The 12442-nt window shown below is 33.1% G+C and overlaps 1 long non-coding RNA gene across 1 annotated transcript; it reads right to left on the bottom strand.

Moving 5' to 3' along the window:
- Positions 1 to 10077: 10077 nt before the first annotated feature.
- Positions 10078 to 11648, bottom strand: LOC133898366 (uncharacterized). Its single transcript, XR_009906230.1, has 3 exons — positions 11483 to 11648; positions 10897 to 10985; positions 10078 to 10202 (listed from the first exon to the last, which is right to left on the bottom strand). It is a non-coding gene; the product is annotated as an uncharacterized LOC133898366 (long non-coding RNA).
- Between the last annotated feature and the right edge of the window lie 794 nt (positions 11649 to 12442).

Raw genomic sequence — 12442 nt, 5'->3', positions numbered from 1 at the left:
TGGTTCCGCTGTATAAAGAGGTTCGCTGACGGGGCACGGCGCACCGCGGACGCGACGTGCATGCGCGTTTATGCGACGCCGCTGCCGCTCGTGGCGTCTCGCACGTCTACGGTGCATGTTGCTTGGGGTCGGGGGCGTAGCTATCTACGAGCCAGAAAGCCAAATACCCGCAATATCTTGGGTGCCACACGGTCGCGCCGGAGCTAGCGTCAGACGAATCGGTGCTGCAGTGAACTCCGCATGTTCCACGTGCAGCGCAACAGGGTTGCCTGCAGTTGGTTCGTACTATGGGCGTACAACACTCGATTCTATCAGCAGATCAGACGCCCATGGAGCTGGGCCGTCGGTTGGCCATCCAACGGCCGCCTCCTGCCACCTCGAGTACGGTCACCCATCCAAGAACTAAGTGACTGAAGCCTAGAAGCCCAACTGTTGCTGCTGAAGTGTAGCATGTTAAGGTCAACCCTGGTAGTTTTAGGTAGCAGCCAGCTCTCTCTACTGTGATCTCTACTGTGATATGCAGAGAGAAAAGAAATGAGTAAGGATGGAGATAAAATTAACGTGAAGAAAAATCTTGCTAACGTGAAGAAAAATCTTGAAGAGCTAATTCTTAAAAAAAGAAAAATAAAAAATAACTCTAAGCATGGTAAGTATAATAAATTGAAAACGATCTATTATCTTAATAATTGAGGAGAAAAAGAAGCCTCCACATTCACTCTCAATGCTACGAAATTACCACGTTAATCTGAAAAAAAATATCTGGACCATTCATTGTTATGAACATCTAACGGTCTAGATTAAACTAAAAGTGAATGAATTTAAAATATTAAAAGATATGGTACGATGCACATACAATCTGGAAAAAGATCGGAAAGGCAAACTGGATCCAGAAACGTTTTGGAAATAGATCTGAAACCGAAACTGTGACATCTTCAGACACGTTGAAGACAATTTAATATATTTAAAGATACATCCAGATCGGAAAGGCAAACTGTAACATTTTCTTTATAAGATATGGGAGGATCCAGAAACGTTTTGTAAAAAAATCTGAAACCGAAACTGTAACATCTTCGGACACGTTGAAGACAATTTAATATATTTAAAGATACATCCGATTTTTTTATCCTCTTTGGACACGTTGAAAGTAGAAGCAATAAATATCTACTTAGGCTTATCATAACTAGATATCATCTTCGGACACGTCTTTGCAACTCAAGCATCTTCGGACACGTCTTTGCAACTCAGGCTCAGAAGCAATAAATATCTCCAACTTTGCAATTCAGGCACGACAGGTATAATTCAGATTGTTTTTGCCAAAACCTTCGCTACAGGTGCATGACATCTATCGACTTCAATTTGCTTTTCGGCGAATCATTGTCTGTCGCTGTTTGTCGTCTGTCATCTGTTTTAGCATCTTCACTGCAGACACAACATCTGGTGAGATTTCTCTGCTGTAGCATGTTTGAATCTAGAAATCCATCAGAGATAAATTTTTATTGATTAATTCATCATATGAAAATTGAAGAATCTGTAACAATTAGTGCCATAGGCCCATAAATAGCATATTGTCTTTTCTAACAGGAAAGTTGCCTGTGTCCCATTAAGACTCCTGAGTATAATATAAGAATAGTGCTTTGCAATTGGTATATTGGATAGGGCACATTCTATGAATTCAAAGAAAATAAGAACTGAACCACATAACCTAGAATAAGAAATCCGTACTACACACTCATTGCAGTAATTGGTCTTTGTACAGTCAAAAAAACAGCCAATGCAATTGTTAACTAGGATATAGGTGTTGGATTCTTTATTTCACTATTATATCCTATATGTCATATGTACAATTTTTTTACAGGTAGTGACACTATGGCATAACTAGGATGTAGGTGTTGGATTCTTTATTTCACTATTATATCCTATATGTCATATGTACAATTTTTTTACAGGTAGTGACACTATGGTATACAAATATTTGAGTCAATTGACAACATTCGGACAAGCATGGAACATTAAAGCGAAAGTGATTAGAATGTGGGAGTCAATTAATTTTGCAACCGATGAACTTATGAGCTTAGATATGATTCTTATGGATGAACAAGTATTGCTCTACATATTTATATTTAACGATTCAAGCCATATAATTTTCCTTTTATTAAGATTTGTTTGACAGGGTGAAACAATTCACGCTACTATCTGGAAGAACCTAATTGATAGTTACAAAACAAAGGTCAACGAAGGTTCTATCTATGTAATTAAAAATTTCAAAGTCCAAGAAGATAGCAGATACCGTCCTGTGAAGAATACACTTAAAATAGTTTTCATTTACAATATCAACGAAGTGGAAGAGCGGTTGAATAAATTTCAAAACTATTACTTTGAGTTTGCATCTAGAGATACACTACTAGAACGGAGAAATAGTGATAAGCAATGCTCAGGTAAGTTTTTCATTATGTCCTATATAATCTGATTTTTATCTATTTATATTATATATTACAATTTTTAATGTAAATCTACAGATGTTATTAGATTACTCACAAAGATTAAGAAAGTAGAAACTAGAATGATAATGAAAAACACCACCAACCCGCGGCAAAGGGACATTCGTGAGATTGAACTTTTAATAGCAAAGTAAATATGTCAGTTTGTATTAATTTTATTTTACTAGAAATGGTTTTTTATTACGCTGGAATATAAATTGTATACTATGGCACAAATTATAGAGATCTTAAAGTGAGGATAACGCTATGGGAAAATTTAGCTCATTCTTTGAATGAAGATTTTATTGGCAAGCAAACTGTTGTTATAGTTACATCAATAATGGTCGATGGAATGCAAGGTAATTTCAATTTGTTATGAAGTTATTATCATAATTTCAAGATTACAAACACTAACATTTTAATTTTTTAAAAACTAGATATGATATTTTTGAAGTCCGGAAATGGCACAAGATTATATACAAATTTAGATATACCAGAAACATGGAAACTTATTGACAGGTATACAAAATGTTGCCCTTTTATTTACCAAATTTCAATACACAACTCAATTTTTTTTGGTATTATCACTGTATCCTAATACATTGTAATTTATAGTCTCCAATATGAAGAAAATGTTGCAAAACTGATGGAAGTAGATAAAAGCATACAAGGTACACTAGAGGAGCAAATATTTTACAGCAGAAGAACTTTGTTCGAAATTACTCAAATGAGACATGACAACCCGACAGATCAGGTAGCACATAGAATTCATATATATGTTTTTTTTTGGATAATGAACCTCCACCATATTTAGCACTTTTATGTGGTTACTAAAATAAAATATTTTTAAAGCTAACATCTGATTTTTTTGCATTATAGGATTTTGTATTTACATCAAGAGCTACGATTGATCGATTAGAAAAATTTTCTTGGTGGTACTTGTCATGCAAAGTTTGCAACAAAATGTGTACTAAGATAGCCAACAAGTACCATTGCAATAAGTGCAATATGGAACCAGAAAGCACAACCCCTAGGTAATCATACTATTAAAAAACTTTGTTTTCTATATTATTTTTAATTTATTTGCCCTAACAACCATGCTATGATAAGTATTGGATCCGACTCCAAATAAGTGACCACACAACAACTACCACATGTAGTATATTTGATAAAGAGGCGCAAAGAATGCTCAAGACATCTATCACAGACTTGCTAGACTCACTTAATGGAAAATGTGAAGAAGTTCCACAGATTATACATGAACTATGTGAAAAAACACTTATCTTTCGATTCAAGCTCAACAACCAGAACTTGACTGAAGGAAAGGCATACTATTTAGTTAAAAGAACATTTGTACCTGACGAAAAGCTTGAATTGAAATTTTCAAATAATAATGATGAGGTATTGTTTATTTTCTCTATTTCTTCTATTATTAGTATTTTTTTCTTATGGTTTTTCCTTATCATTTTGGCTAACAGGAGCAAAACATCAAGGATTCACCAACCATACAGACATCAAATTTAGCAACACATGTTGTATTATTGGAAGATAGCGATGTAAGCAATATGGAAAATAGTATATGTAAAGAAAAAATTTCATCATTGAGGAAATTCAATATTGCCAATCAAAGAAGACAGAGAATTATGATTGTAGAAAGTGACTCAGACGAAGAAGAGAATGATATATCAGTTTATAGCAAAAAAGTAGATGTTGACTACAATCTTGACAAAGAAATCTGTTCTAGAAAAAGCCATTAAGACTGGGACAAGAGGGGCCAAAAAGATTGATGAGCTTGAATTGAAATTTTCGAATGATCAAGTTGAGAATTTAAGATTGCACAAAAAGAATAACAGAGATAAAAGGAAACGTGTTGCTGCAAAACACAAGGAGGTTGATATGGTAAAGGATGCTAACAAACATTATAAAAGGTCAAATGAAAAATTAAGGAAGCTTGCTCATAGAAAAAGTAAAGGCAGCATGGTTGTGATGGAAACAGATATTTCAATTAATTAGGTATCAAAATAAACTAAACTTTCATTATCCATCTTGGATAAATAGCAATTTAGGAATCAATAAGGTTTTGTATCCATGAGTTAATGTGTTTTTTTTTAGGATGAAGGCATCAATGATTTGGAGATTATAAAAAATGATAAAAAAGATTCCTTGAAGTCAGCCAAAAGGCCTAAAAAGAATCTTCATCATGGAAAGAAAAAGGACAAAAAGGTTGTAATGGAGACAAAAAAGTTAAATTTAACAAGCATTTTACAATTTGAAGAAAATTGGTCAAAATCACAAATAGCACTAACAATGTTTTTTCACTTTCAATTACAGGAGGATGTTTACTTGCAGAAAGAATCAGATTTTTCAAATAATGAGGTGCACCAAATAAACAGATTATCATATCTCATATTTATTATTTAATATGTAAATGTACAATCTTATTGTTATTGATTTCTAGGAACAACAAAGCACAATTCTAGAAGAGGTCAATGATGAATGTACCAGTAATATCAACACAAATGAAATTGGTGAAAAAAGCAAGGATCAAACATATTGAAAATTAAAAAAGAGAAAGTTGAAATGTGAAAGAACTCAAAAGGACGATATTAAATATGTAGATGTGCCAATTATAAATGAGGTACTCCAACACATATATATTTTGCAGTTTATCTTATTGGTGATGACAATATTTCACAAAAAACACTAACAGTTATTTTTCACTTTTGGTTACAGGATGATGTTTACTTGCAGAGTAAATCAAATATTTCAAACAATGAGGTACACCATAGAAACATATTATCATATCTTATATTTTATAGTTAATATGTAAATGTATACATTTTTTGATATTTTTTTCTAGGAACAACAAAGCACATTTCCAGAAGAGTTAAATACTAAATGTAACAGTAATTCCAACACACAGGAAATTGGTGAAAAAACAAAGGATCAAACAGCTCGAAAAATAAAAAAGAGAAGCTTGAATTGCGAAAGAAGTGAAAAGAAGGGCCAAAAATACACAGATGTGCCAATTATAAATGAGGAATCCAATCAATATATATCAGAAAAAATCAGAAAGCTAGATATTTCAAATAATCAGGAAGCAATGATGAGAACAACATACCAGGGTACAAAGAAGAGCAACCAACTCGATATAAATCAACAAGGGCTAGAAAAATACCTGCAAGATACACATCTTAGGATTAGGAGATGTCAGGAAAAAGTTTGGGAAACTACCCTATAAGAAATAAAAAATTTATTAGTTTATATTAATGAACGATAATACATGTATCTCCTTACATTAACAAAGTTCTATATACTTCCTAATTCTTTGAAATACATTTTGTGAATTATTTTTCATGCCTTAATCCATACAATCAAGTAGGAAGTACTATCAGTAGAATTCAGCAATAAAATAATATTGGATCCATGAAGATGACAAGTTAACAATCCAAATAAAGTAAAGAACCCCAAGATGACATTCCCAGCACCCTCTTACCCTTCCCCTCATACTCCATTGTACTCCAGCTACTTCACTGTTTCATTACTGTAGTGGTACTTTTTTCTTTTTTTAGAATGTTTGTAATGCTTTTGGGCTCTTTAAAGAATTCAAAATGAGGACAAAAAGTGCATAGATGTGCCAATTATAAATAACTCAGCAGTAGCAAGTAGGAATTTTAAACAGTAGCATTCAGAAATATAACAATATTGGATCAATTTGATTTTTCATATACCTCTCGAATACTCAAAGCTTCTGATTGTATTTTTGTGGTCACATGTTGTCCAACCCATATGAAGATGCACAAATAGCAATCCAAAATAAATAGGTCTTTCGTAATCAAATCATCGTATCATCTTGAGTGAGATTGGATATTTCTGAAACATTTAAAAAGAGCGAATGCAGATAAATAAGGAACATACTGAATTATAAAAACCAACTAAGATAATGAATGGATGCTGTTTAAATCATGAAATCATCTTAACCTTTAAAAATGTACAAGAGAATAAACGAGGATCACTTTCTTGATCTCTGACAATCTTCAATCTGTGGTTCTCAAACTCTACTCCAAGTAAATTACAAAACTGATCATATTCTGAGCCTTCCTTGAGCAATTTGAATTTAAAGATTTTTCTGCATATAATATATTGGATGAACAAAATGGAAAGGATCAGCATGGTAATTTATTTTATACAAAAAAGCAATCAGGACTGAGACATTCTCGGGTTAAGTACAAACACACAGTTAGAAATCAACATGTCACAAAAGCGAATAGTTACTGCAATGACTATGTTTATACTTCTAGATCAACCTTTTGAATGCATTATATATATATCCAAAATTTATTTTGTGCAGATACTGGAAAAGAGAGCATATGTGTGATTAAGTACATGCTGATACCTTGAATTTATCTTCTGATAAAAGTTCATCATGAAGCATAGTAAATCTACCTATATACATCTACATAAGCAACACGGCATTCATATTAGGAACATCTCGAGTTTTTGCACGAAAGTACCTGGGAAATGCCGCTGTTGTCCATCACCTAGCTCGACGGTGCCGTTTAGGTACACCATAGAAACATATTATCATATCTTATATTTTATAATTAATATGTAAATGTATACATTTTTGATTTTTTTTAGGAAGAACAAAGCACATTTCCAGAAGAGTTAAATAATAAATGTAACAGTAATTCCAACACAAAGGAAATTGGTGAAAAAACGAAGCATCAAATAGCTCGAAAAATAAAAAAGAGAAGGTTGAATTGCGAAAGAAGTGAAAAGAAGGGCCAAATATACGCAGATGTGCCAATTATAAATGAGGAATCCAATCAATATACATCAGAAAAAATCAAGAAGCTAGATAGACAGTACTTTTAACACTAACAGTATTTTCCAGACAAGTTATAATGACAAAAAGATATTATCAATGAAGCCGTCTTCTACAAAGAATGCAATGATGAGAACAACATACCAGTGCACAAAGAAGAGCAACCAACTCGATATAAATCAACAAGGCCTAGGAAAATACCTGCAAGATACACATCTTAGGATTAGAAGATGTCAGAAAAAAGTTTGGGAAACTACCCTATAAGAAATAGGAATTTTATTAGTTTATATTGAAAAATAATACATGTATCTCCTTGCATTAACAAAGTTCTTTATACTTCCTAATTCTTCGAAATACATTGTGTGAATTATTTGTCATGCCTTAATGCATACAATATCAAGTAGAAAGTACCAACAATAGAATTCAGCAATAAATTGGATCCATGAAAATGACAAGTTAACAATCCAAATAAAGTAAAAAAAACCCCCAAGATGACATTCCCAGGCACCCTCTCACTGTGGTGGTACTTTTTTCTTTTTTTAGAATGTTTGTAATGCTTTTGGGATCTTTAAAGAATTCAAAATGAGGACAAAAAATGCATAGATGTGCCAATTATAAATAACTCAGCAGTAGCAAGTAGGAATTTTAAACAGTAGCATTCAGAAATATAAAAATATTGGATCAATTTGATTTTTCATATACCTCTCGAATACTCAAAGCTTCTGATTGTATTTTTGTGGTCACATGTTGTCCAACCCATATGAAGATGCACAAATAGCAATCCAAAATAAATAAGTCTTTTGTAATCAAATCATCATATCATCTTGAGTGAGATTGGATATTTCTGAAACATTTAAAAAGAGCGAATGCAGATAAATAAGGAACATACTGAATTATAAAAACCAACTAAGATAATGAATGGATGCTGTTTATATCATGAAATCATCTTACCCTTTAAAAATGTACAAGAGAATAAACGAGGATCACTTTCTTGGTCTTTGACAATATTCAGTATGTGATTCTCAAACTTTACTCCAAGTAAATTACAAAACTAATCATATTCTGAGCCTTCCTTGAGCAATTTGAATTTAAAGATTTTTCTGCATATAATATATTGGATGAACAAAATGGAAAGGATCAGCATGGTAATTTATTTTATACAAAAAGGCAATCAAGACTGAGACATTCTCGGGTTAAGTACAAACACACAGTTAGAAAGCAACATGTTGATACCTTGAAATTTTCTTCTGATGAAAGTTCATCATGAAGCATAGTAGATCTACCTATATACATCTACATAAGCAACACGGCATTCATATTAGGAACATCTCGAGTGTTTGCACGAAAGTACCTGGGAAATGCTGCCGTTATCCATCACCCAGCTCGACAGTGCCGTTTCCAGTCCTGACACCTCTCACTGCGATGAAGGTCCACAACATCCGTGTATGGTTGTCTTGCTGCCGGAGACCCTGGGCACCTCTCCTTCCTCCTCCCCTCCACGAACGGATCTTCTCGAAAATCCCCATCGGGTCACCCAAACAGTAGTGCCACCACTCACAGGCCCACGACTCTCATCTGCCTCGCGTTCTCTGACCTCGCCGGGAGCATGTACATCTCCACCTCGGAAGCGCCGAAGGTGGACGACGGTCGTCATCCACGGGGAAGTCCGACCGAAGCGGCTCGCAGAAAGCACAGCAGCTGATGAACCCTAGGTCGCCTGAGCTTGGATCTGAGTGGATAAGAGGGAAAGGTGTGGTTGTGAATGCACAACAGGCTCAAGGTTGGATAAGGGATGAGGCATAGGATACGTGTCTGAATCAAAGTAAAACCGAATTGGGTAAGGATAACACCGATACATATATGGTATTGACGAACATGGGAGAGGTAGCTACGTAGGTGTATTCGTTCGTGCGGTCGGTGCTTCCTGTGTTCCTTGGCTGAAGCTAACAACTCTCAGGTCCTTTACAAATTGCATATACTATTTCCATTTTCTTTTGCTACTCCTTCCATCCTGCCACAACACATGTTTTTCTTTTTTCTAGGGCCAATCACCAACGTCTAAGCAAAACAAGCAAATTTTTGTCACGGTATATTTTTTCTTAATTCACATATTTTCAACTAATTCTTATATGTTTATCTAATTATTGTAGTGTATTGAATATATTTTTTCAGACCAAGAATTTACGAGAACAATCAAGAATTCAGTGTTCCATATAGATATTACTCAATCAGTATTAAACAGATACTTTTCATACAAATAACAAGGTATGATAATTATCAAACTCTAGTTTTATAATTAACAGATATTCTACTTTTCTTGCTAGATTTGTTATTCAATTCTGACTTGGAATCTCTCTTTCTTTGACTGAAGTTGTCCAATTTTTCAAAGGCAATACTCTCAACTATTAAAGTCAAGTTCTGGTATGCCCCATGCCCACCTCTTCCTCTTCTTCATGTTTGTAACTACATTGCATACACATAAGATACACATCATGTTAATATCATTACTTTGAAAAAAAATATGTCCGTGTCAAAAGATTTCATGTCATGTTCATCACTAACAAAAAAACCACAAAAAATTGTAAATCTTGGTCTAAATATTATGTGCCTCTTTGTAGCATGTAAGATTTTGAACGCACCACAAAATAAAGAAAATAATCAACAACAAGCTGGATATCAGACCACAAGATAAAGAAAATAATCAACAACAAGCTGGACTCTGATATCAGCAGTCAAAACATATCTGCATCATTCAATCTTGGTAACCTGAACTTTGTACACTGAATCAATATTACTGTATTACTGGTGCCTCTAATGTTGGCTCCTTTATACACAAGCAGCTGCTAGCTTTGGTCATTATAAAAATTGGTTGCTTCTTTCGTAGCCTCTACAAGATACTTCCACAAAAAGTAGTGAATATGTTAAGAACGATTTATATTGAAAACAAAAAGGCACTAAACATGTTAAAAAAAAACTACATAAACCCAGCACATGTACAAGATACTTCCAGCAAAAATATTGAATATGTTAAGAATGGTTTATATTGAAAACAAAAAAGGCACTAAACATTTTAAAAGACTACATAAACCCAGCACATGTACTACATCATATACCATAGTAATTTTGCCGGCTCAAACACATTCTGGAACCAAGATGAATGTTGAGGGAGGTCATAGACTCAGTTTTGTTAACTTCAATCAGATCAGAGTTTCTAATCTGGCCAGCGTCTTTTTTTTATAATGGTATAAATGAAAATTCAACTTGATGTTTTATCTTCTAATACATTCGTAATTAGTTTGAGTTTGTACAAAAATATAAATACTAAAGAATAATCTGAGGAGTTTCATTCTTTTAGGTACAGACTTTAGTCACTTCAAAAAAAACTGCAAATTCCGTCCCAATGAAAGAAATTGTCAGGAAAAAAATAGTAGTGGCCTTCATCAATAATCTGGATATTTTCCTTCTCTTGCTTAAAAATTACAGTATCTCATAAGTTGAAATTTTCAATTGTAAAACTTATTCTCCTATAACAACAATGAATGATTTAGCTTTAACAAAGTACAACCAAACATAAGTAACATTAATGTTTACCTTGAGTCTGAGAGAGAAGCAGGATACCAACTCCTCTCATCTTGCCAATAAGAGGCAGTAGTGTTCTGCCCTACTGAGTTATTCTTCACCTGAACAAATAGCATCAAACCTATAATAAAAACTGGTAGTATTGGACTGTACACACTCCCTTTTTATACACAAAGAGATAATAAAATATAAATATGCAAGATTTTTTATTTAAAAAAATACTATTACCAATCTGCATACATTCTAATGGTGTAGTTTGCCATCTACAACTATTTGTAGTAGTACTATTGTAAACATATGAAAGTGATTACATAAACCCAACACCTGTCCTACATCTCCTTACACTACTGGCAGATAGTAACAAATAAATATTTCTGGATCATAAAATTAAGAAGATTCTTACCATATACCATAGTAATGTTGCCATATGTTGCCAAATAAATGTTATGATACAAAGATAAATGTCATGAACTCCGTTTTGTTGAATTCAATCACATTACAGTTTCTAACATGGTAAAGAACTCAAGTAAATTAAGCAATAAATTGCAAATCGCAGCTCCCACAATGAAAGAAATTGACAGAAAAAATATTGGCATACATCAATAATCTGGAATTGTTCCTTCTCTTGCATCAAAATTACACATTCTTTTGCATCAATAATCTGGAGATGTTCCTTCTCTTCCATCTTCGAGTTCTTCTTTGCATAATCAAAAAGACAGTACGGACAATACACTGTGAAAACCAAATTATAACTATCAAAATCACACAAGGTACATAAAATATAACTCAATTTCCGAGTCATAAGAATCATTAGTTGAAGAAAAATTAAAATGTTTCAAAATTATATAGAAAAAATGAGATGGCATTCATATAAAATGTCACTTACAAGTATATAACCATATTTATGACAATATGATCAGCTGATTAACATTTTGTAAAGTTCTAATAGATTACGATAAATGAAAATTAGAATTAACTAACTATGTAAAAGATTGAATTTCGTTCTACATTAGTATAATATAGATTTGAACATTTGGTACACCATATACAATTAGTTCTATGCTATAGTATTTATGTTTCTTCCCTAACTTTTTTGTTCACATAAAGGGTTCTAATATGGATTTTGTACCAAATTAGCTTATTCAATTTCAATGTTAAGTGACAAAAAAGCAATCTAATAACTAACAATTAAGCTTATAATTGAACATTCAGTCCTTAATTGCCTTCTCTTCCTCATCGTGACATTGATCATAATTTGATCAAGAAAGCAAAAACTTAAAATTCTGAATATTTGAGAGTAAAAATTAATAACAACTTCATATCTAAATATGTGCTGTGACTAGATGATCTATGTTTAAGCTCCATTCACAAGTTTTTCAGTAATGTTGAGACATTATTTATAATTATTTAATTCTACTTTTCACTACAATGATTACAGGTCTCAAATAACTTTCAATTTACAAGCTAACTTCCATATTATCATAACTACATGTAGCAATCAGATGACCCAATGGCGAACGAACAAAACAAACATGCATCACTTTGTAGAAAGAGGAGG

This window comes from Phragmites australis, chromosome 18 (genome assembly GCF_958298935.1).
Source record: "Phragmites australis chromosome 18, lpPhrAust1.1, whole genome shotgun sequence".
Classification (NCBI taxonomy): domain Eukaryota; kingdom Viridiplantae; phylum Streptophyta; class Magnoliopsida; order Poales; family Poaceae; genus Phragmites; species Phragmites australis.
Note: the sequence above shows the minus strand (reverse complement) of the source record. Positions and strands in the feature narration are given on the sequence as shown.